General features: G+C 40.9%; 1 protein-coding gene and 1 long non-coding RNA gene across 2 annotated transcripts in view; both read right to left on the bottom strand.

The window, feature by feature from the left end:
• The window catches only part of LOC124178536 (sodium-dependent dopamine transporter), a 420,680-nt gene that overhangs the window by 266,462 nt on the left and 129,068 nt on the right, over positions 1-25,150 (bottom strand). The window lies entirely within an intron of this gene.
• LOC124178561 lies at positions 11,272-13,256 on the bottom strand. The gene is made up of 3 exons (XR_006869840.1): positions 13,123-13,256; positions 12,575-12,576; positions 11,272-11,285 (listed from the first exon to the last, which is right to left on the bottom strand). It is a non-coding gene; the product is annotated as an uncharacterized LOC124178561 (long non-coding RNA).

Genomic DNA, 25,150 nt, shown 5'->3' on the forward strand with positions numbered 1-25,150 from the left:
ATTCCTGAAAACCATGGAACGGATCATTAACTTTCGTCTAATGTGGTCGGTGGAGAATCGGTTTCTTTTACCGAAATGTTCCTTCGGTTTTAGGAGGGATAAGTCGGTTACTGATAACGTAGCCATTATATGCACTGATATAAGGCTGGCCTTAATCAAGAAGAAATATCTCGCGGCGGTCTTCTTGGACATCGAAGGGGCTTTTGACAATGTGGTTCCTAGCATCCTAATTCAGGACTTGAGGGCCCTTGGTATCCCGGAACGTATTGTAGTTTTTATCAGAAACATTATTTGGAGTAGGTTTGTTCACGGTACAAGAGTTACCAACCTGGGACTCCCTCAAGGATCTATTTTAAGTCCTCTTTTATTTGATATATTGTTACAAAGGGTAAAATCACCCGTTTTGCCCCCTTTTTAATGATCTAGTAGTCATCATAGATAAAAGACGTTTATAAACCTCTTATGTCTTTCAAAAGAATAAGGTTGCTGCGTCAACCAACATTATTATAAAAACAGTCTTGTTTCAGACTTAAAACGAGAAACACATATCTTGCAATTAAAGCTTTTTCACGACATTTATTTACGCTTTTGATTTTGGCTTGATAATCAAACTCACGAATCCATATTAATTTCCGTAACGTCCAAGAACGTTACAATATATTTAAGGTCCATCCAGAACTTTGTTCAGGCAGGAATCAGGATCCTAACTTATGCGGATGATGTGGTCATTTATTCGTCTGACAAGGACCTACAGGGAGCCCTGAACGTGGTTTCTGCTTCATTGAATTCTCTCAGCGATTGGTTACTGCAGAGAGGGCTTTTAGTAAGCTCTAAGAAATCTCAACGGTGCGTATTTTCTAGAAGGCAACTTGGGAATAATCCCATAGAAATCAAATTTAAAGGTTATCCAATTACCAGTTCCAGGGTAATAAGGTTCGTGGGTATCCATCTCGATCGAAAGTTGATTCGGAGAGCCCATATAGATTACAACCGGGCCAGGGCTTACAAGGCCATGTCAATCTTAAAATCCATTTCCAGCTTCACCTAGGGAGGTCATCCCTCCACCATGATAACGGTATACAAGGGCTACGTAAGGGCCATTCTGGAATGGAGCTCCCAATTTTTGAGGGACGCATCCAGGTCCCACCTTGCCAGGTTGGAATTTGTACAGGCATCGGCTCTAAAAATTTGTTTGGGATGTCTGAAAACCACACCAAACAATGTGACACTACATCTCAGTGACATTCCGCTCCCTTCACGTCAGAAGCTTTGAGCTTACAGCCAATTTCATCTATAGAACTCGCACGTATCAAGGTAACATGTTGATTCCAAAGTTGCAGTTGATGGAGATCGTACTAGATCAACGCGGTCGAAATCCCTTTAGCCTCCTTCATATACAAGGCCTGGCTTTTTGTAAGGGGCAAGGCCTCCTGGATGATATCCTCCAGGCTCCTCCCGTGCTTTGAACAGGAATATTTTGCTATTTTTCAATTCATGAACGTCAACATTACCGTAGGTCTCGACATCAGAAGGGACCCCGACCTAACTATGAAATTAAGAACCTTCTGCGAATCTCAGTTTGCCAATTCCATTCGTTTTACACAGATGGTTCCAAATCTGATACCCCTCCGAGGGTTTCGGCAGCCTTCGTTTCCTCCACCGAGGATGAACCCGTTCGCTTTAAGCTGAATAAAAACTCGTCAATCTTTTCTGCGAAAGCTACTGGCATTCTCAGGGCATTGGAAAAGGCAGTGGATATAGGTTGTAAAAACCCAGTGATTTTCACGGATTCTCTGAGTATTCTTAGCGCGTTAGCATTTCCTCTTACGAAGAACGGGATTAACCCCATTCTTTTTAAAATTAAAAACGTTATACATAATATGCATTGTCCGGAGTGGTACCCGGCTCTCGTTTGAATTCCCGCTCACATCGGTATTCCTGGGAACGAGCTTGCGGACTGGGCGGCTCGTTCCGTGAGGGATCGGCCCGTCGAGTTTGGTAACCGGGTCTATTGGGCGGATTTGAGGCACGTCTCCAGAAGCCTCACTCTCTCTTCAAGTCACGATAACATCTCCGAGATAGGACGTAGCAAAGGCGTTATTTACTGTTAGAATATAAAGTGTTCTTCCTCTTCGAGCACAACTGTAAGAATGTCTGTAAGTGTGTTTACATTTTGGAAACTTACGCTTCTGATGCGAAGCCCGTAAGACAGTCAATGACCGTCTAATAACTGAAATGCGGATATGCATTATCAATATTAATATTAATCACGAGGCCTTTTTCATTGTTGAAGATATAAATTTGAAAAACTGGTAAATTCGAAAAATTAACGACGGAGCCAGGAATCGAACCTGGTATCTAGCGATGCTTTACCGGAGCCTTACTCCACTAGACCAACTACCCGCCCTGACTCTGATGTCGTTAATTCCTCTCATCACCAGTAAGTTCAAATTTGTCTCCGGTAAAGCATCGCTAGATACCAGGTTCGATTCCTGGCTCCGTCGTTAATTTTTCGAATTTACCAGTTTTTCAAATTTATATCTTCAACAATGAAAAAGGCCTCGTGATTAATGTTAATATTGATAATGCATATCCGCATTTCAATTATTAGACGGTCATTGACTGTCTTACGGGCTTCGCATTAGAAGCGTAAGTTTCCAAAATGTAAACACACTTACAGACATTCTTACAGTTGTGCTCGAAGAGGAAGAACACTTTATATTCACACATACTACAGCACAAGAAAAAAAATTTGAACTTACTGGTGATGAGAGAAATTAACGACATCAGAGTCAGGGCGGCTAGGTGGTCTAGTGGAGTAAGGCTCCGGTAAAGCATCGCTAGATACCAGGTTCGATTCCTGGCTCCGTCGTTAATTTTTCGAATTTACCAGTTTTTCAGATTTTTATCTTCAACAGTTATTTACTGTTCATCGGCAGGAAAATTTTCCTGTAAACCTTGGTTTGAAGGCCTTGATATTAGTAGGAAGAAGATCTCTCTGATCAACCGTATCAAATCTAACCACACTAATTGTAATGACCACCTGGCCAGGATGGGCTTGGGTCGAAGGGCTGGGGGAAACGTCTAGGGTTTGCCGGTGCGAACACCCGGTCTCGTCAGTAAATCATATATTCTGGGAATGCCCTTATTTTAATCTGTTGAGAGTTAAACTCAAGAGTTTCTTTCAAAGAAATAAGATCAGCCACTTTATCGATGTCCAAAAATTGTTTTTAACATGTCCAATTAACATAATCCTTGGTATGTCAGACTTTATCATTGAAAATAACCTCAATCTTCAACTCCAAGTCACCTGTTTTCTGACATACATTGTTGTAATGGTTTCAGTGCAGTCCCAAGTTTTTCATGTTTTTTTTCGTCTGCTGTGCTGTCACTCCTCTCCTTGTTGCCCAGCCTCCACTAAAATATTACTGATGCATCAAACTGTCATATTCGGATAACCCACGGCATATCAACCAACAGAGATCTACTTCACCTTCATTACCGCCCCGGCAGAGGTTTTAGAAATCCCCTGAATACTTCAGGAGAACACAAGAGTTGTGCCAATGAACCTATCAGGGGTATAGCCATAAAAGGAAGAAGAAGAAGAAGAAACTCTGGCGATCAGCCGAGTATCATCATCTATTTCGGCATTCAACAAGCAAGTTCACTTCAAGCATTCAACTAGGAGGCAGCTTCAGTTTTTGCATGAAAAGAATCTTTGTTTCGACCATAACACTTGAATACTAAACCTCAGTTCATTTTATTTTATTTTTATCGAACTTTTCATTTCAAGTTACTTTTAGTTTGGTGCATTATAAAAACCCCTCTGATTTTTGTTAAATACGTGTTTTTGACTCCTAAGTTTATATTTTTCTTCATAAAACCCAATTTGTTTTAAGGGACAACACCAAAAAAATCGATTTTTTGAAAACCATTTAAAAAAATCTGAAATATTTTTAGGATTAAGATGCCGTTAGACCCAGGTCATAAAAATAATTATTTTCGTAGATATTGAATATCTTGTGGAGCGGTGCAACGCTCCGCACTGCGTCAATCTCAGTCCAGAAGTTTGAACAATTTGGACCGATGATTATCCCCAACGTCTCCAGAACTTTCATAAGGCTTTTCAGGCCATCATTGAACACTAATACCGCGATATCAGTTGCAATATCAACGACTTTTTTGCTTCCGGAATGGGACAAATTAACAAACCTAAAACTTTGAACGAGTTTTTCTCGAAACCACTTTGTTGAGTGCGGCCCGCAGCAAAACTCAAGCAATTTTTACCCGATCGACTTCAAATTTCAAAGTATCAACGAAAATAGATTATCTAATGTACTACATAGGGTTGTTTCGATATCTCGATAATAATAAAAGTTTGTAACGTGGCAGTTCGGTCAGGCCTGCCCGTTACAAGAGACTCCCTGAACCCTGGGCGAGATCCCCAAATCAGGGTTAAGAAAATCGAGTCGCGAAATTATCTTAGAGAGCGCCAGAACTGGAGTCACGCACCCGAGCTTCGACAGGGACGAAATAGCGCATTGCGACCAAGATATTACAGGCTTTTGTTTTTTGTTATTTTTTTTTTAGTGCACCGGCTACCCTCCAGCGACCAACTCCGACGCCGAACATCTTTCGAGGCAAGGCGAAACCGCGGAGATCTCGCGGGAAGGACACCGAGGCTGCGGACGGGGAGGCAACGCAGATCCCTGCAGCGCGGGAATCCAAGGCGGACGCGATTCCCGCTGGCGGCCGGCGCGCCGCAGCCTCCCCGCTCATCCCGCCTACGACCAACCAAGGCAACCGCGAGAGACCAGCTAGCGACGAGGGAGCACCACCCCGCCCAACCCCAGGACTCCGTAGAGCTGCGCGGGAGACGACATCGCGATCTAGCCTTAAGTTCTGCGCCGCGTAGCGACGACAGGTGCGCGGCAAGTTGCGCAATCCCCAAAATCGATGACCGATCGATTGTTGCGCATTCTTAGGGTGATGACGTCACGAAGGATTAGCGTGACGAGATCGGCGTTGCGACCATTCGAGATCACTATAGTTCTGGCGGTTAACGAGGACTATCGAACACAGCGATCGTGCGTTTTTTTGGTTTGGAGAGTTTCGAGGAAATAGATTGATCGCGAGGAAAATGGCAGCAAGGGACCACGAGAGAGTTGTCCCTTTTGTCGCGTGGATGTGGCGCGGTAAACGCTGTTAACCTTCTTGCGAGAGAATCTCGAGAGATCATTAGTAAAGGCTTGCCGAGGACGGATAGCCAGTGAGGATTGGCGTTGGCGACTGTACTTGAGATTCTTTAGCCGATACATTTGCTTGGTGACCGTAGCCTGAGTTGCGCGTAAGGAAGTAGCGTTAATTTCGGGGGATCGAGGAGATCGAGTCGAGTCACGGGTTGAGCCGAGACATTATTGCCTCGAGTTTGAGTGTAACTGAAATCCGTTACACGGGGTCATTTTACTTCATCCGATACAGCCTCCGTTCTCGTGTAGGTCGCGAGCAGTCTCACGGCGAGCATTCGAATTCGCGACCGCGTCCCGCCGTCGCAGAGAAAGTGGAGCTCGGGTACGCGCTAATAAAAATATTCGTTCCTAGGGGAGGGTCGCGGGTGCCGCGACGAGCCTCGTTTCAGTTTAGTTTTTTCTTTATTTGCATAATCCGTTAGTATTAAGTTGGCGATTAGCGCCGTTCTGTAGAGGACGATCGCGAGCAGCGCGTCGCGTCCGAATTTGCTTTTGGTTTCTTTTTGTGTGTAAATTAGCGGTCACGAGTAGGATAGTGACTAGCGCACATAGGCCGTAGAGGTCTTCGGGATCCCTTCATATTTTTTTTTTTTATTGATTATTTTGTTTGCTCGTTCTTTTTTTTTTTGTAAGCTAAGCGTTTGCGTTTGGGATCGCGAGGACAAACTTCCGCAGTATTGTTATTATTTTTATTTTTTTTTTGTATTATCGCTATTTTGAAATATATTGTTTAATTTTCTTGCTGCTTCGTGAAATAACTTGTCGGCGTACGTGTGGCGTATCTCTCTCTACCCAAAAATTACCCCTCCCCTCTCCGCGGTACTGAGCTACCGAGCATATGGTCGCGGTATATCGTATTACCGATTGCGGGGCGTGTTGACCACGCCAGGCGCCAACAAATTTCGCGGTATTATTGCAGGTTCAGGGGACATCGTGGACGCCAAATTATTGTGCACGCGGTAAGTTCTCGGTCATTTTCTCCGAGTGACCGAGGAGCGGGAAAAGTCCACGTCACAAATTGGCGCCCAACGTGGGGCCTTCGCGAAATTTCCGCTGTAAATTTCCGAGAAAGATAGTGGCGTTGCGGGCTTTGGTAATTTCAAATTAGTAACGGATAGCGCTCTCGTAACGAAAACAACAGCGGTCGGAGATTACGGGAGAGAGAGGTCGCGCGACACTTCGGTTAAGCGTGTTGACGTTTGGAGTACGGCGAGACAATTTTGAATAAAGAGTACGAGAATAAAATTGTATACAAAGGGTGGCAAATAACACCGAAACTTAGATTTACGACTCAGGCTACGAGTTGCCGAATATACCGGGTGACGAAAAAAAAAAGACTTGCTAAAGACTCTGCCGACATCGGGAGATGTACCATAGCTAAGCATTCGATAGATGTAGGGAATAACGCTCCGATTAAACAGGCAGCTAGACGGCTTCCTTTAAACGGTCGCAGGGAAGTTGAAAAATTAGTAGAGGATATGAGAACAGCAGATGTTATTGAGCCGTCTTCTAGTCCGTGGGCTTCTCCCATTGTCTTGGTCAATAAAAAAGATGGTTCCAAGAGGTTTTGTATAGATTATAGGAAGTTGAACGAGATCACCAAGAAAGATGCGTATCCGCTTCCTCAGATAGGAGATACCCTTGATTTAATTTCTGGTGCCCGTTGATTCTCTACGATTGATTTACAGAGTGGTTATTGGCAAGTTGAAATGAATCCGTTAGACAAAGCGAAAACAGCTTTTGTCACGGGGTTAGGTGGACTTTGGCAATTTCAAGTTATGCCTTTTGGCCTTTGTAATGCACCAGCTACCTTCGAAAGAGCGATGGAATTCGGCCTTCAAGGTCTGACTGGCAAGATTTGTTTAGTTTATCTCGATGACATCATTGTGTTTGGTAAGACTTTTGATGAGGAATTGGAAAATCTTAAGCAGGTTTTTAGTCGTTTATTCCAAGCTGGTCTAAAAATGAGTCCCAAAAAATGTCATTTTTTCAAAAAGGAAGTATCTTTTCTCGGACACGTCGTTTCAGCGGAAGGTGTTAAGACAGATCCTTCTAAAATAGAAAAGGTCTTGAATTGGCCTCGTCCCGATTCAAAAGCAAAGGTTCAAAGTTTCTTAGGACTTTGTACTTATTACAGACGTTCCGTTAAGGGCTTTGCTTCTATAGCGAGACCCCTCCATGCTCTTACAGGAATTAAAGTTGTTTTTGATTGGACTTCCGAATGCGAAGGAGCCTTTGTTCTCCTTAAAAAATTATTAACTTCGTCACCGATATTAGCTTATCCCATCTCCGATTCTCAATTCATCGTGGATTCTGACGCTTCTCTCTGTGGTATAGGTGGGGTTTTGTCTCAAATTCAGGATAACCAAGAGCGCGTTATTAGTTATTTCAGTCGGATCTTGTCTAAACCGGAACGCAATTATTGTGTTACCCGTTGGGAATTATTAGCGATGGTAAAATCTATTTGCCATTTCCATCATTATCTTTATGGAAGGAAATTTTTGATTCGGACAGACAATGCTTCCTTAACTTGGCCTCTTTCGTTCAAATCACCTGAAGGCCAAGTAGCTCGATGGTTGGAGAGGTTAGGTCAATATGATTTCGAAATTAAACACCGTCCCGAAGTTCTGCATGGTAATGCTGATGCACTTTCTCGTCGTCCGTGCGGGGACGATTGCAAACAGTGCTCTCGTTTAAATAAACAGCTGGATCACTCGCTTAACGTTCGTCAAATTTCTCTCGTTGAAAATAAAGAAGACTGGATCATCGCTCCGGGAAAAGATTCAGATCTCCTCCTAGTTCGGAATTGGAAATCCACAGGAGTCGGGCCTCAGTGGGAAGAAATATCTTCTATGAGTCAGTCTTTGAAAATTTACTGGGCGCAGTGGAACTCCTTGTTTCTCCTCGATCAGTTGCTTTATAGGAAATGGGAATCACCTGACTCCAGGTCGGAACGTTGGCAGCTTCTGGTTCCTAGAGAAAAGATAGCCGAGATTTTGTCAAGCTTTCATGATTCACCTGTCGGTGGCCATTTCGCTTCAAATAAGACTTTAGGTAGGATCAGAGAAAGGTATTTTTGGGCTCACTGCCGAGCTGACGTTGAAAATTGGTGCAGAACTTTCACGGTTTGTTTAGCCAAGAAGGGACCTCGTGAAAAAGGGAAGAGCTCTCTTCAAATATATAACGTAGGAGCTCCATTTGAAAGAGTCGCAATGGACTGAGTGTTTCGGTTCTGCGCTTGAATGAAGTAATGAGCGTTTGGTCGATCCTCTGTTTTTTTTTTCTTATTTCTAACCAATATATCAGTTTCTTTGAGTTTTTATAGATTTTTCCCGACGAATCTGCCGTCTTTGGCTGTTCCCGATGTTACCTCTAGCTGTACTGTTTGTCCGGTCTTAGCCTGGGTTTTCCGGATATTCAGATAAGATTGTTCCTTTTCTTTTATTGAATGAGTTATAAGTCCGATCAATCGTGTATTTTTCCCCCAAATTTGCTTAGCAATTTGGGAATCATCCGCTTCCTCTCACTTTTGTCCTCCCAACTCTAGGGTGTGCTGTGTCCGGAGGAAACCCCGGGTCGGTTCACCTGTCCTTATCTTAGTCCCCGCCAGAACTTTGGAAGAAAATCTCTTCCTCTGGGAACTTTTCTGTCTCCTGCCCTTCGGTCTGTCTCGTGTCTGCGGCCAAGGAATCTCATGAAGAACTCACTAACTTACCCTTAACACTTACCTTTATAAAACAAGGCACACAAATTTTGAAATTCAATTGAACGCTCATCTATCTGCTCAAGGTTTTCTGTGGTTTACCTTGAGGCTGTGGGCAAATGCCAGATACTAAAAAGGGAGCCTTTTAATTTTTAGAGCCACAGCTCCAATTCACCGTCGAGCACTGACTGCTAGATCACTTTTTTTGTGATTGTTTATCTTTTCCGAGTCGGGTCGACTCTTTTCCTCGAGGGGGAGTAATGTTACAAAGGGAGAAATCACCCGTTTTGTCCCCTTTCAAATGATCTAGTAGTCATCATAGATAAAAGACGTTTATAAACCTCTTGTCTTTCAGAAGAATAAGGTTGCTGCGTCAACCGACATTATTGTAAAAATAGTCAGTCTCTAGACTTTAATTTCTTAATTTCCCCCGTTGTTACAATATATACGTAAAATTCTGTTTCACACCGTAACACCCATAAAATTCAGTTTATCTGCAGATCTTGTCGCCCCACGGAAGCATATCGGTCATGTTTGGAAATACGATCCGCTTATCGTCGTTCCAGCTCAGTGCCATCTTCTTCTGTTCTATGGTACAGACCTTATGCTTTTGACTCAGTATAAGACTTTGATATTTGACCAAATTTTGATGTTGAAAAGCGCACTTTGAGTAATCATCAGAAGTTATTGTTTTTAGTAGCGATCCTTTGACATCCTTGGCTCGTTTTTTATTTTTATCTTCCCCTAAGACTAAATGAATACAGTTTCGCTCCTAATGCGACAAATTCTGCTATTATTTTCCCGTTTCACTCGTCTCAACTTGTTGTTATTTTTCAGGAATAGGAAGCAGGTAATAATTTTTTATTTAATGACACACTGCAGATAGATTCAAAACGATAAGCAAGTTTTATTTGTTGGAAGAAAACGAACGTGTCTTTTACCACATGGTACATTGACCGGAACAGACTCTCTCTCACTCTATCTCTCTTGTACATGCTCAGGCACACCAGCGCTCTTCTCGTATTATACTCGCACTGACGCCTCTCTTTCAATGGCGCTCACAGGTGCGCGAGATTCAAGTGTGACAAACTCTCATCCAACAGAGCTAGTGCAAAACTTACATGTGATTGTCTGTTTGTTATCATTCAAATACGTTGCCAATTTTTTGAGGCTGCTGGGCATAAGACAATACGAATCTATAAATCTAAACTGTAAGTCCGTTCCTTTTACAAATTTTGTAAACTAAATATACTTTTCTTTAGTAGCGGGTCGAAGCAGAATAGTACCTGCTTTAATCAGAAAATGCGAATCGTAACCTGACAGATTATGGAATATCATCGCGATAGTATGTGAGTTCTGATAATTTAGATTACAGCCTCGGTGAGCAGCACCACGGTACTTTCCAGTGAAATGAGTGTGATCGCGATGTTTGGACGTCTTTGAGCGTAAACGGTTTTTCGCAAATTTGACACACCGTTAATAAATTAAATTCTTTGAGCTGATTGCAAGTGAGCCGATCTATAAGTACAACCGTTTTGAAATACTTTTCTAACGAATATGCCAATTTCCCCAACTCATTCACGGACCATTGGAAGCAAGTCTCTCCACGGTTAATTTTGAACTTTGAAATGGAATCGTCGAAGACGCAATGAAGGTAATATGCTACGCTGTACGGAACATGGTTCTGGTGAATTGTTCTACTTTCTAACACTTGAATATGAATAGGTTGCAGCAAACATTCAAGATCCGCATGAATGCAGAATTGAACGGTTTCTTTGTGCTTGAAATTTTTGAATTTCAATATCTTTTCCTCCTCTGTGGGTAATTCAACTTTGGTCTCGTTCAAACTCATGCAATAAACTTTGTGCTTTGTTGAACATCTTTCAGATTGAAACTAAGTCAAACATCTATCACATAACCAAGTACGACCATTACGGTTAGAAATTTAAGAACTTGTTAATCGAGACAAATTTTGAATACAAGTAAGATGAAAGATTCCATTATTTTTATAATTTTCCATATCACCATCATCGTCATCGTCAGTGATTTCAGTTTCTATCGCTAAAAGATGAATTACAGGTTTATCAGACTTATTCTGACTCAGGCGAGTCGGTACTATTTCACTTTTTTCCGATCACCTTGGTCTATACCATAAACCTTGATGGAAAGTCCGTTAAGTTTCTCAAATTCTGAAATAGTGTTTTTGTGTAGAGACATAGGAAACTTTATCTATTATAGAATCTTGGTGATCGGTCAATTAAGTAAACGTATTTTTAGTTAACGTTTCGACCCGGATATGGGCCCTCCTCAGAACGAATTATTTATTTAACTGTCTGTATTTATTACAGCTGATTACTTTTTTTTTTTTTTTCTATTTTATATTAAACTTTTTTTAATTTTATTTTATATTAAACTACTTTTATATTAAAACGGTATTTATTACAGCTGATTACTTACGCCGTTGGATCCGGACAGCCGAAAAAATGTCGAGGATGAAGAACCACAGGATCTTTCTTCTTCGATGTAAGAAACAAGGAATAATGCCTAAACATTTAAATTTCTCAAAGACTACCTTTGATAGTATTAATTTTAACCTGTCAAGATCAAAAACCAAAGCTAAACAACTTACAACTTATTTCCAAATATCGCTACTGAATTTAGAAATCAATGATGTCCGTACACATATTATCAACTCTGAAAAGATATTGATCAACCTAGCAGAACAAATCAACCTTAAACTAGGGAGTACTTCAGGAAATAAATTCTTTGAATCCCAACATCGGATGTTAAACAATAAATTCATTGCTATCAAAAATCGTAATATCAATAAATTCACCAATTTACTTGCTCAAAAAAAATCTTCGAACAAACACAAAGATTCGTATTCAATTGGAAAAAATAATTGGTTAAAAAATCTAACCGACACTTCTATTCCTGAAAATGTTACTGAAATAGTACAACTTGGTCACAAATTCGGACGTCCATACAACTATCGCGATCTTCCGGTCTTCAACCTCATTTCCAATTTTGAAGAAAAAATTACGAGTTTTCCTACTGAGTCAAGAAATCAAGTTAGATCCGATTTCACTAACCGAGTTCTTGTTTTCCCAAAGTACCCCAGAAACAACATCAATAATTCAGTCACTGACAAAAAATTCGTGACACCATGACTTTTAAAAAAAACAACCCTAACATTATGTTTTTAAAAGCTGACAAAGGCAATACGTTGGTTGCTATGCATAGAGACTCTTATAACAACAAAATGAGGCAGCAGCTTTCTGACACCAACACTTACAGAATTGCTAAATATGATCTGTGTAACTCCCTACAAACTAGGGTGAATAAACTCACGTTCAATTGGTTTACCTCCAAACTAATAAGCAAAAACCTACATAGAAGCATTTCTACTTACAACAGTATCCCTCCACGCGCATATGGGCTACCTAAAATTCACAAAGAGGAAGTCCCGTTAAGAATTATCGTCTCATTTGTCAATAGCCCGACCTATGCCTTAGCCAAGACAATTAATTTATGGCTCACCACTAATATCACACCTCCCATCTCTAGAGTTAAAGATAGCTTTTCCTTAGTTGACACAATAAAAACATTGATTATCCCAGACAACTATACTTTAATATCGCTAGATGTAATATCACTATTTACCAACGTTCCGACAGATCTCGCATTGCGCGCAGTAAACAACCGTTGGGCTTCTCTCGAAAATAAGATCCCAATTCCCCTTATTGAACTAGATGAAGCTTTAAAAATATGTTTTGAATCTGCAATATTCAAATTTAACAACGATACGTATGCACAACAATTCGGGTTGCCCATGGGATCTCCTCTCTCCCCAATCTTGCCAGACCTTGTCATGGAAGACTTGGAAACGTCTTGCATTAACAATCTTGATTTTGATTTACCGTTCTATTTTCGATATGTTGATGATATTCTTACTGCTGTTCCTAAAGAAAAAATAGATCACACTCTCATTACTTTTAACCGATATCATCCACGTTTACAATTTACTATCGAAAAAGAAGAAAATAACGCCATCAATTTCTTAGATGTATTTCTGATACACAACAACAATAATATCAAAACGGATTGGTTCCACAAAAAACCTGGTTACAAAGATATCTGAATTTTAATTCTCACCATCCAATGTCCTACAAGATAGGCACCATCATTAACCTAGTTGACCGAGCCATCAATCTTTCTAGTACAGAGTTCCAGGAAAAAAATCTGTCGCTCATATACAATATACTAAGATTGAATGATTATCCTCATGGCCTATTACACCAACATATTAATAAAAGACGCACCTACATCAACAACTTACCTGACAATAATATTGACTCTGCTCCCGCAGACGATAACAATAGACCTGCTACCACATATATCCCCATCCCATATGTATCTAATATCGGAAAAATAGAAACATGCGAGTATGCACAGGCCATCAGGTAGTTTTAGGTATAGTAATAAGGTATTTTGTACAGCGTGTAGGAGTAAGTATGACGTTGAGGGATGCAAGAGTGGAGTGGGAGGTGAATGGGGACAGAGGGTCAATTGACCTGAGAAGGGAGTTGAGTTCTTACTGCGTTACCGACAAAGACGTGTCACTCTTATGTACAACACTGTAATGAACACTTAAACCAAAGCCTGAACCTATTCACTACCAGAGTTAAGAACCTGTATCCCATCCACATCCCAGGGATAAGTATATTACATTTGGGGGCTCAACCGTGATCTAGATTGTGACAGTTCGAGTTTAAAGTTAAGTGTGACAGTGTAGTTTGATAAAATGGCAAACAACGGAGGAGTTAACGAAGTGTTGGGTTTAACCGATGAAGAAGTGGCCCAAATGACCGTACCAGAGCTAAAAGCTGAGCTCAGGGGAAGACACCTCAGGGTATCAGGTCGGAAGCGGGAACTTTTACAGCGGTTGATGGCGGCGTTGAGGTTGGAACGGGAGCACGAGGCGCGAGAGGCCGAGGAAGACGACAACGACGACGACGAAGAAGAAGAAGATGTAGACGAAAAAGAGGAACCGGAAGGCATCCCGGAAGACGCCGGGGCAGGCCAAGAGGTGAACCTTCAAAACAACGACGAAGTAGACCGTGCAACCCCAGTAATCCGACGACCGAACAGACCCAAGCAGACGTTATTGCTCTTAAAAGACGTGGAGAACTCATTGGAGAAGTTCAGCGGGGACAATTTGATGAACGTTTCTCGTTGGCTTGAAGATTTTGAAGAGATGGCGGAAGTTTGTGGGTGGACTGACGTACACAAAGTCGCGTTCGGAAAGAAGATGTTGGCGGGTTCAGCGTTGGCTTTTGTGCGGCAGGAAAGGTGTACGAAGACGTGGGCTAAGCTCAAGAAAGCCCTGGAGGACGAATTCCAAGAAAAAGTGACCGATCAGCAGATTCACCGAGAGCTGGGGCAAAGGAAGAAGAAAACGGAGGAGACGCTTCAACAGTACATGTACGCTATGCGTGAGATTGCAGGGCAAGGAACAGTGAATACACGATCATTAGTTAAGTACATTATTCAGGGTATTCCTGACGAAGTAACAAACAAAAGTGCACTGTATGGTGCCAAGACGATGCAAGAGTTGAAAGAGCGGTTCAAAGAGTACGAAGCGATGAAAAGGGACATGAAGACGAAACCAAAGCCCGTCGAGAAGAAAGACGACAAGACGAAGAAGCCGGAAGCAAAAGGTCATCCGAGGAAGCGAGCAGTTGGTGAGAAAAGTGACAAAACGAGGTGTTTTAATTGTGGCGGTGAAGATCACGTTAGAGCGGAGTGTCCGGATAAAGAAAAAGGAGCGAAGTGTTTCAATTGCAATAAGTTTGGGCACATCGCGGCGCGGTGCCCGGACAAGAAGAAAGAATCATGCGTGGTCTCAAGACTAGATATGAAGAAGTACACCAAGGAAGTGTCAATAGATGACTCTAAGTTTGTAGCATTAGTGGATACGGGGAGTGATTTAACGTTTATAAGATCAGATGAGTATGTAAGATTGGGGTCACCACCTTTAGGTAACCGCAGAATTGAGTTTGCAGGTGTTGGATCCACTGGTAATGAAACTTGGGGTGATTTTTCTAAGGTAATTAATACTGATGGGCACAATTTGCCAGTAACATTGCATGTAGTATCTAATAAGGTTTTGACAAATCACGGTTTGTTGTTGGGTACTGACTTCTTGGACCAAGTAGAAGTTAGGGTCAAACGAGGTGAAGTGACGTTTTTTAAATTAGATGAAGCCGAGACTAACGTAAATGCGCCGGAGATATTTAGTATAAATGTTATAGAGAAGACCAAGAAGGTAGACTTATCTTATGTTAAAGATATACCTTATCGAGACGCGTTGAGAGACATTATTAACGGGTATAAGCCGGAAAAGACGCGAGATGTTGGATTAACAGCTAAAATTGTTTTAAAGAGCGAGAAGCCAATTGTTAGACGGCCGCGAAGACTGGCCCCTTGCGAAAAAAAAGAAGTCGATGATTTAATGAAGATGTGGGTAGAGGACGGAGTGATAAGGCCGTCAAATTCTGAATACGCGAGTCCTATAGTAGTAGTAAGGAAAAAGGATGGTTCAATTAGAGTCTGTATAGATTTTCGCGAGTTAAATGAGCTTATTGAATGTCCACATTTCCCGTTGCCGTTAATAGATGATATTTTAGACACGTTACAGGGTTCGGAATATTTTACGACGCTAGATCTAAAGAATGGGTTTTTTCATGTATGGCTAGACGAAAAGAGTCGTAAATATACAGGTTTCGTCACACCGACGGGACAGTACGAGTTTTTAAAATTGCCGTTTGGTTTAGAGATTTCCCCGATTGTATTTCAGAAATATATTACGATGATATTTAAGGAGCTTATAGATAAGGGTATTGTCATAGTATATATGGACGATATTGTTATCCTGGCGAAGAATCTCCAGGAGGCATGGGAACGTTTGGTAATGGTTATAAAATTAGCCGAAGAGTACGGGCTAGTTATAAACTGGGAAAAATGTCGTTTTATGTTAAAAGAAATCGAGTACTTGGGGTATGTCATTTCGAAAGACACCATAAAACCATGTACTCATAAAACCCAGGCCGTGGCAAACTTTCCCAAGCCAACACCTGTCAAAAAAGTCCAAAGTTTCTTGGGACAGTGAAGTCCGTAAGCTTATAGATGCCGTAACGTGCAGCCGGACCGAGGGGTATGTAATTAGAAATAATATTTTGTACAAAAATTGTAAAGACGATTTGCTAATTGTAGTGCCTAAGGCGATGCAGACCCAGGTAGTCAAGCAGGCACACGAACGTGGCCACTTTGGGGTCACAAAGACCGAAGCGTTTGTTAAGCAAGACTTCTGGTTTAAGGGGCTGCGAGAAAAGATTGAGCACGTGATAGCCAATTGTTTAGACTGTATTTTAGCTGAGCGGAAAATGGGTAAACAAGAGGGGTATTGAAATCCTTTGGACAAAGGAGACACGCCGTTGGATACTTACCATCTTGACCATGTGGGCCCAATGACTGTTACAAAGAAAAGATATGCGCATATTTTTGTAGTGGTGGATGCATTTACAAAGTTTACGTGGCTTTATCCCACTAAATCTACTGATACAGTGGAGGTATTAGACAGATTGACAAAGCAAGCTGCCGTGTTTGGAAATCCGAAACGAATCATCTCCGATCGAGGGACAGCATTTACGTCTAATGCATTCAAGGACTACTGTATCGAAGAAGGTGTAGAGCATTCCTTAATTACGACCGGGGTTCCCAGGGGGAACGGACAGGTAGAGAGAGTAAACCATACTCTCATACCATTGTTAACAAAACTGACGGCGCCTAATCCAGACGATTGGTACAAACATGTCGAGAAGGTGCAAAGGTTTTGGAACTCCACAGTCAACAGGAGCACCGGGAAGACGCCATTTCAGTTGCTCGTTGGGGTGGATATGCGGATCAAGGAGGACATGCAGGTCAGAGAGTTGATTGAAGCAGAGTGGACAGCACAATTTGATGAAAACAGGTGTGTGTTGCGCGAGGAGGCAGCAAAAGCGATCACTGAAGCACAAGAGAAGAACAAAAGAAACTACAATAAAGGGAGGAAGGATGCCCGGCAGTACGAGAGCGGCGACTTAGTAGCAATAAAAAGGACGCAGTTCGGAGCTGGGTTAAAGCTGAAAGGCAAGTTTTTGGGTCCGTATAGAGTAATACGGGCATTACGAAATGACCGCTACACAGTTCAAAAGGTTGGGGAGCACGAAGGGCCTGACCAAACATCAACAACGGCTGATTCCATGAAGCTGTGGGGTGCCAACGACGAGGACGACGATTCAGGTAGCAGCGAAGCAGAATAAAACATCTGAGGGCAGATATCCTTGCAGAATGGCCGAGTGTAATATCGGAAAAATAGAAACATGCGAGTATGCACAGGCCATCAGATAGTTTTAGGTATAGTAATAAGGTATTTTGTACAGCGTGTAGGAGTAAGTATGACGTTGAGGGATGCAAGAGTGGAGTGGGAGGTGAACGGGGACAGAGGGTCGATTGACCTGAGAAGGGAGTTCAGTTCTTACTGCGTTACCGACAAAGACGTGTCACTCTTATGTACAACACTGTAATGAACACTTAAACTAAAGCCTGAACCTATTCACTACTAGAGTTAAGAACCTGTATCCCATCCACATCCCAGCGATAAGTATATTACATGTATCTGGTCTCTTCGAGTCTCTGAACCGCCTATTCGCCAAACATAATGTCAAGTTTGTTGGAAAAAATTCAAAAGATTTACAACTAGTTTTTGATACGGGAAAAGATAAGATCCCCATTGGCAAACGTTCCAATGTTGTGTATAAAATACCTTGCAATGATTGCAACCAAGTTTATATAGGTCAAACTGGCCGCCACCTTAACACCAGAATCAGGGAACACCAACGCAATTCACATGAGATTGAAGAACGTCACACGGCTCTAACCGTGTGAACATCTTCTCCAACTTCAAATTTACAAGCCAGGATAACGTTGGCTTTCAAGCTCCTAGCTTTCTTTAAAGCGTTTTTTAGTCTTGTCACAGTCAGTACCTTTGCGTCGTCTGGAAATCTCTCCACATCTTTATGCTTCAAATTGACGATGGATCCAGTTCGAATTCTCCCTCAAAACCTGATTCCAATTTTCCCAGTGAACTCGATCGTTTCTTCTTTCTTTCCGCGTACCTCTGCCCGTTTTCTAAACAAGTTTGAATTTTTCCGCGAGCGCTTTCAAGAGTCCGGTCGTTGTGATGATTCTTGTCTTTTCTCCAATCGTTGAAGCCTTTCGTAAAATTTTTTTCAGCAGCCGAATATTGTGACTTCCGAACTTTATCCATTTTTGAATTTCTGCTGTTGATGATGATTTTCCCAAGATTTTATACGCCGATTCCATAATAACAATCAATCTCAAACACTTCGTGGATTCCATCTTTAGCTTTTTCCTCACGTATACTTGACAAGTTGATACTGAATGATCATTTGCAGTGATGAGCGTCCTTTTTATAGGACAGCTCTGTACGTATGTTTGTGTGCGCGTGCGCTGTACTATCGTTGTGAAGTGATTTTCAACTGTACCCTGAAAATTGTACTCAATAAAACTGTTTTTTAGAGAATATTCATGAATTAATTTTACACCTTCACATTAGCTCTTAACAAAGAATTTTTTCCAATACGAAGCTTATGTAGCATTTAACCTTGCTCTCCATCCTCAACCGAGCTGTACTCAAACCGAGTTATGTTTTGCATTCCTAGAGCGATAGTGACCCAACACCGCAGATCCATAGCTTTGAATCCTATACTACCGCAGCTATCGGTCGACCTTGCACTCTAACATTGACTGAACCCGTTCTATATTCATCGTAAAGTTCACATTACAGTTACAAGCCAAAAAGAATGTCATGTGGATGATAACGTATCGACATCCGAGTTGGTAAAAAACAATTCTTCGGATCATTAATTTTGGAATGTCGCGTGGTTGACAACGAGGGAAAAGAATGTGAGGTGGTTGATGTTCCACATCAGCAGTCCTACCGTGGGAAAGGAATTTGAGGTGATTGATGTTACACATCAGCAGTTCTATCGTGGGAAAAGAATGCGGGACGGATCACCACCATCCAGGTCTGTAAAAAAGTTCACGTCCCCCCTACTTAATATGGAGACTTTGACGTTTGGTCGGTAAGTTTGTCGGTAAAGCAGCTCGATTTTGACGTTCGACCGATAAGAATTCTCGGTAAAGCAGTGCGATTTTGACCGTCGGCCGATAAAATTGTCCATAAGGTTGCACGTTTTTGACCTCAAGTCGGTACGGCAGACTGTGACGTCACCGCGGAGAAGGGTTTGAGTCTGGGGAGGATGTTGGTAAGTTCCAGTAACAGGAATCTGTAAGTAGAACTCTCCTTATATTGCTACTTAAACAATTGTGGAAATTTTTGAAAACTTATATAATCTTTTGAAAACTTTCAGAAACTATTGACAATGTTAAGAAACTTTTAAAAACATTTGAAAACTTTCAGCAACTATTGACAATGTTAAGAAACTTTTAAAAACATTTGAAAACTTTCAGAAACTATTGACAATGTTAAAAAACTTTTAAAAACATTTGAAAACTTTTTGAAATTTGACTTTAGAGTTATAGTGAGAAGTTAGAATGGTGTGTAGTATGACAATGCGATAAAATAATACTAATTAGACAATCAATCAAGTGCGATTGATAGGTATTTTTATTTCTTTTCACAGATGCTGTCTCTGCCAATATAAATACCCTTGTGGATATTTTAGATCCATGTGTACGAAAATATCAAAATATGACATTTTATAGCTAATTTTACTCAAAACTACAGTAGCGCTCAAAAGTGTTTTGACAAAGATAGTAATTGAGTTAATTACATGCAAGTATAAGCTATAAAAATCAATAATATTATTTGTTGAAAGAAATTCGATATTCTACATAATTGTTAAAAATTAACGCTCAATTCCTTGAAAATAAAATGAATATGAAGAAAAGTAAGAAAAACGAGTGATCAAAGTAATTACGAATTACATATTATCAAAATACTTTTGAGCGCTACTGTATGGGTAATCGCAATGCAAATCTGAATACATAATCGCAAAAAATTAGATCAATATTTTTTTCTACTCTTAATTTTTACATTTTTTGGATAGTAGTCTGCATTGTAGGCAGTCTTTAACTATGGGAGGTGAACCATTGAATGCATTACTGTTAGAATCAGTTGAATTATAAATTTATAATGTAGGGGACATGTGCGGTAGCTGACAATGTTATCGGCCATTCGCATATTATCAGGCAGTTTATAGCGCAATGGAGTTTGGCGCGAACGTGAGAATAAATTCCTTTGGTAAATTCGCGATATCTTCAGCCCTTGTTTACTTGAAATTGCCCAATTTATTATATGGACAGAACAATTCCGCGAGAGACCCGATGCACTTCATCACACACCACTTCTGCAGTCCCTGGATCTTTTCGAAAGCACAATTGTATGCCATTGAAACGTATCCGTGACTATCATCGCGCCATCCCACCTCTTTCATATGTTTCAGTTTTTCCAGTGATAGGGGTGAAATGTACAAGTCTTTCGTGTTCATGCCTGGTTTTGCACTATCGAAGATTTTCATTAACCACCGTTTCTTCTCCTTCCCTTTGACGTATACGTAGCGTGCTACGTATTCAACTACCTTTTTTACAACTTTCTCCACCCTAGCGTAAGGTTTAATTCTGACATTCCATAGTATTCCATGAAAATTGCGTGTTAGCCAAGCGTTAGTAGCTTTGTATTCGATCGGTAGAACTGCCCAAGCGTAAGGTGGTTTGAAGAGAATGCGCGCTGAACCTCATGCGTTTATATTTAGGGCACAAAGTTCCTTGGGTACAAACTTATTGCCGGAACCGACGAAACGTTGAAGGTCCACGATCAACGCCATATTACAAGTTGAAATAGTGTTTACTTTTCTTGTGTGAATATTGATGGAAAACTGACTATCCGGTTTCTGCCGCATTCGCTTTTATTTTCAGTGCAGACAAATTTCAATCAAAAGTGTACGCCTGATACAAATTTCCAATCCATAAGCGACACCGACTAACAGTCAACATTTCTCAAGAGAATCATACTATTCTGCGGATATATTTGTGCTTTTGCCAGTTATGCGCATCCGTTTCCCAAAAATTCAAATCCATTATATTCACCCCCAAGACATTTCAGGCGTAGAATATCGTCAAGTATCGTCTTACGGATTTCCGCGGATTCGTGGTGGTAAGAAGATGTCGCATTGTTCGAGCGCAAGCAGAATACTCAAACCGTATTTAGCGTTAACGCGTCTTATCCTCGTCACGTTATACTACTCCCCAACTTCCAGATCTGCCATTCTCTTGGTAGGTAGAGTGTCCAGGCGACTGATGAGGTTCATTTTGTTGTGATCCATCATGGTCGATGAAAGTTGTACAAACTTCACACACGAAGCATACTGAAGTTCACGATGAAAAGACTATCAGAACAGCATAACTTGTTTAGTAAGCTCGTGATTTGTATACCAACCACACCCTCCCCCACGATAAATTTTTTCCATTGTATATTCGTGTTCTATATTTGAAATATCCTACCGTTATTTTCAAACGGTGTGTTTACCACTGTTCTTCTGCCGGTATTCCTCTACCCATCGCTGACAAGATTTATATATATGACGCTTTCTCAGAATGGAAAATATGCATGGGTTAAGCAATTTGCGCGAAAGCTTACGGGTCATCAACATTCTCAGCCTACTAAATTGTAATGTCGCCATCGTGTCCATTAGTGTGAAAGAATGTATTTGAAGTATCCCACTATTATTTTGAAATGATAGATTCACCCCGCCATTTTACAACTCCACTACAACCACGTCATTACACTCCGCTATCTTGCACCCACCATCCTCCACGTGGGCTTGTTCCACGATCTTATCCGCATTGTTGCCTCGCCATCTTGTAGTTTATGTAGGTTAGGTTAGGTTAGGTTTGGTAACATATCGACTGACCGCCATTTTACTGCCATCTTTTTGTTTACATGCGTTAGGTCAAGTCAGGTTAGCTGAGTAACACGCTCCTGCTCCGCGATTTTTTCAACTATATTGCTCCACAATCTCGTTGTTTACATTGATTAGGTTAGGTCAGGCTGGTCCAACGCCGACTGTCACGCCATTTTATTGCTTACATAGGTTAGGTTTGGTTAGGTTGGGTTGGTAATACCCCGTCTGATCGGCCATTCTGTCTGCTTTCCGGCAGGTTATGCTATACATAACAACTACAATAATGTTTAGAGGATGTATCTTATGCAACGTATGAACTTTATTATTAAAGGGGTTTTTATAAATCTTTTCTATTTATAAATCTTATTCTATACCTATTAAAATGTTAATGTTCATCAGATTCATTCCCAGTTTCGTCACCGTCACGGCGCCGAGCAACTATTCTTGCTGCTTCAGCTTCCTGGCTCTGCCTAATATCCCCACCCTGCGTGGTCCACGAGCCTAGCAAGCATTGTTTCGGACCCTTTGTTTGGCAACGCGTATAGTTTTGTGCATATGTATGCGAAAATCTCTTTGCACTGGGGGTTGAAAATAGATATCGTTTTGAGGAGCATCTCTTAACAATTGAGGATTCTATGAAAATCATACTCTACATGTTTTTCTCAATGAAGCTAAACAAAATTAAATATATAATATGTATTGTAACGTGGCGTTTTAGAGCCGCCCGTCACAAGGGCACATAACTGAAGGAAATCTCTAGGAAATGCGTCCCCAGCGGGGTACTCCAACCGAACTCGATACAAAATAGCCAATATCTATTCTTAACTAATTCTTTCTTTGTATATTCTGTATTTCGTGCTCTGGCGCACGCTAATAAAGTACTGAGACGACGACGATCCCGACCACCGAGATTAAGCTTGTACAATTTGGAACCCGTCTATCAGATGGCACTTCATGCGTAGCACACACGTAAAATTGTATCACTGGATTTCCGGAAAGGGAAAGCCACCGCTGACACCAATGTTACGTCCGTGAATGAAGTTTACTCTTGGGCGGTAGAAGTAAACCGGTTAGCTTCACTTTTACGAACTAGGTCAACCGGAAATCAGTATGAGAGTTGAATAACGTAGGGTTTGTTTTAGATATTACTTATATATTTACTTCGAAGAAACTGAGATGGCGGTAAAAACGAAGTGTGCTATATGAAGCTATGTAAGAAGTCTAGATGTGAAGTTGTTGAGAGTTAGAATAGGAGTGTCGCTAGAAACTTGAAACGTACGGGTGCAGAACAGGTGTGCAAATGCTGAAGGAAGTGAATAGAATTAGATGAGTAAGCGCGATAGTGAATAGCGTGACACTAGATAAAGATAAGAGGACAGGACAGAGACTATGATATTCGTATAAGAACTGTGGGACAGTTAGCGAATAGGAAAAATAGAGAGTAGTGGTATGCTGGACGTAACACGTGTGAGGGAAAAAATGTTCAACTAAAAGTTATAGGTCTCGTCCTTGTGCACAAGAAAAAAATTAAAAATTTGAATTGTTCTGGTTACTTTACCCGCAAAACGTATAAAACCAGTTTTGTTTTTTTGTTTTCTATTTGAATCTAGTTCCCTTAATTATCAATTCATACCTGCAAAGCTCACATGACACTTATAAAATTTTACGGAACTTGTGGATTTTTTTACACTTCAGATGTTTTTGCCTGGATTTAAAGGGTCTGCGAAAAAGTTGGCTTTGAAATAGCAATGCAAGTGATAGGCACCTTATAAGTAACATCCAAATCTTGGTTCTCATCCATGTTAAATGTAATGAATAATAAATTTTCTCGGGAACTTGGACAGAATTGATCAGATTCAATTTATCAAAATTTGCAACGTTTCGTTGGTTTTATTTATTTTCCTGATGAAGTTGGAAAATAAATAAAACCAACGAAACGTTGCAAATTTTGATAAATTGAATCTGATCAATTCTGTCCAAGTTCCCGAGAAAATTTATTATTCACTTATAAGTAACGTGTGAAGTTTCGATAGCAGGCAATGGAAGGTAATCTGGGTATGCCAAAAGATGCTATGAGAAGTAATGACAAAAGGAAAGTTACCCTGATCAATATAATCATAATCAGAAGATGAACGGGTGTAAGTGGAGGTAATGAAACAAGATGACCGAGATGTTATATTACCTGGCGTGGGATGGCCGTTAATTGAGGGATCGTGCAGGGTAGAACTGACCTTTGAAGCCGTGTGTAAAAAGCGGGTTCCAGAATGGAATGGGGACGTAAATAGATGATGTAGCTGTTGAAAATGACGTTAATGCAGTATATGCGGAACACACATGATATAAAGTTACGGGCTAGAAATCAAAGATTTCAGAAATACAATTGTCGGTGAGGTACTGGTGGTGATTAGGACGTGGGTTGTGGGAATTATATCACCAACTGGATTTTTAATGTCTCTTGCTGCCTTGGCTAGCATTCCATGCTGCTATCCGAGCATGCCGAGCAAAAGTATTGTCAGTCTTGGAGCTATGATCGGTTTCTGTATACGCCGTTTCTTATATTCGTTGTTATCGAATGATGATGTTGCTTAAAATCTAACTGGTTTCTTATATTGCCGCTTCGGACGTTGATCCATTGCTTAGATTAGTGTTGGTTGACTGCCTTAAAAATTGATCTTTAAATTTAAGGGTGATGCATGTGCTTTAAATCAAGTTCTGTTACGTTACATACCTGAATGACTGACATAAATCATAACACAGCTCAACAAAAAAGAAAAGAATTGTGCATATGGGGCATTCCACGTCAAACTAATCGGTCATAGACCTGACCCGCTGAGATTTTTATGCCCAATAGAGTTTTTGGTTTGGTTCGGTCAAAAATGGTAGCTCTAAGTTTTTTGAAATTTTTCGAAACGAAGAGAATGAATTACTTTTCATTCAAACTGAGCATATGTTACGTCCTAGCCGGTAATCGCGAATGCGCCCTCTCAGCACCACTAATTATCGACATGCACTTACCATAATAGCATCTTACACCCTCTTACTGTGAATTTTTATATCTACAGTGGTCTACATAATTACCATCTTGGTAAACATCAAAACTACATTCATAATTCTTATGCACCACACCATCTGTTATGAAGCGAAACCAA

Source organism: Neodiprion fabricii, chromosome 3 (assembly GCF_021155785.1).
Source record: "Neodiprion fabricii isolate iyNeoFabr1 chromosome 3, iyNeoFabr1.1, whole genome shotgun sequence".
In the NCBI taxonomy this organism is placed as follows: domain Eukaryota; kingdom Metazoa; phylum Arthropoda; class Insecta; order Hymenoptera; family Diprionidae; genus Neodiprion; species Neodiprion fabricii.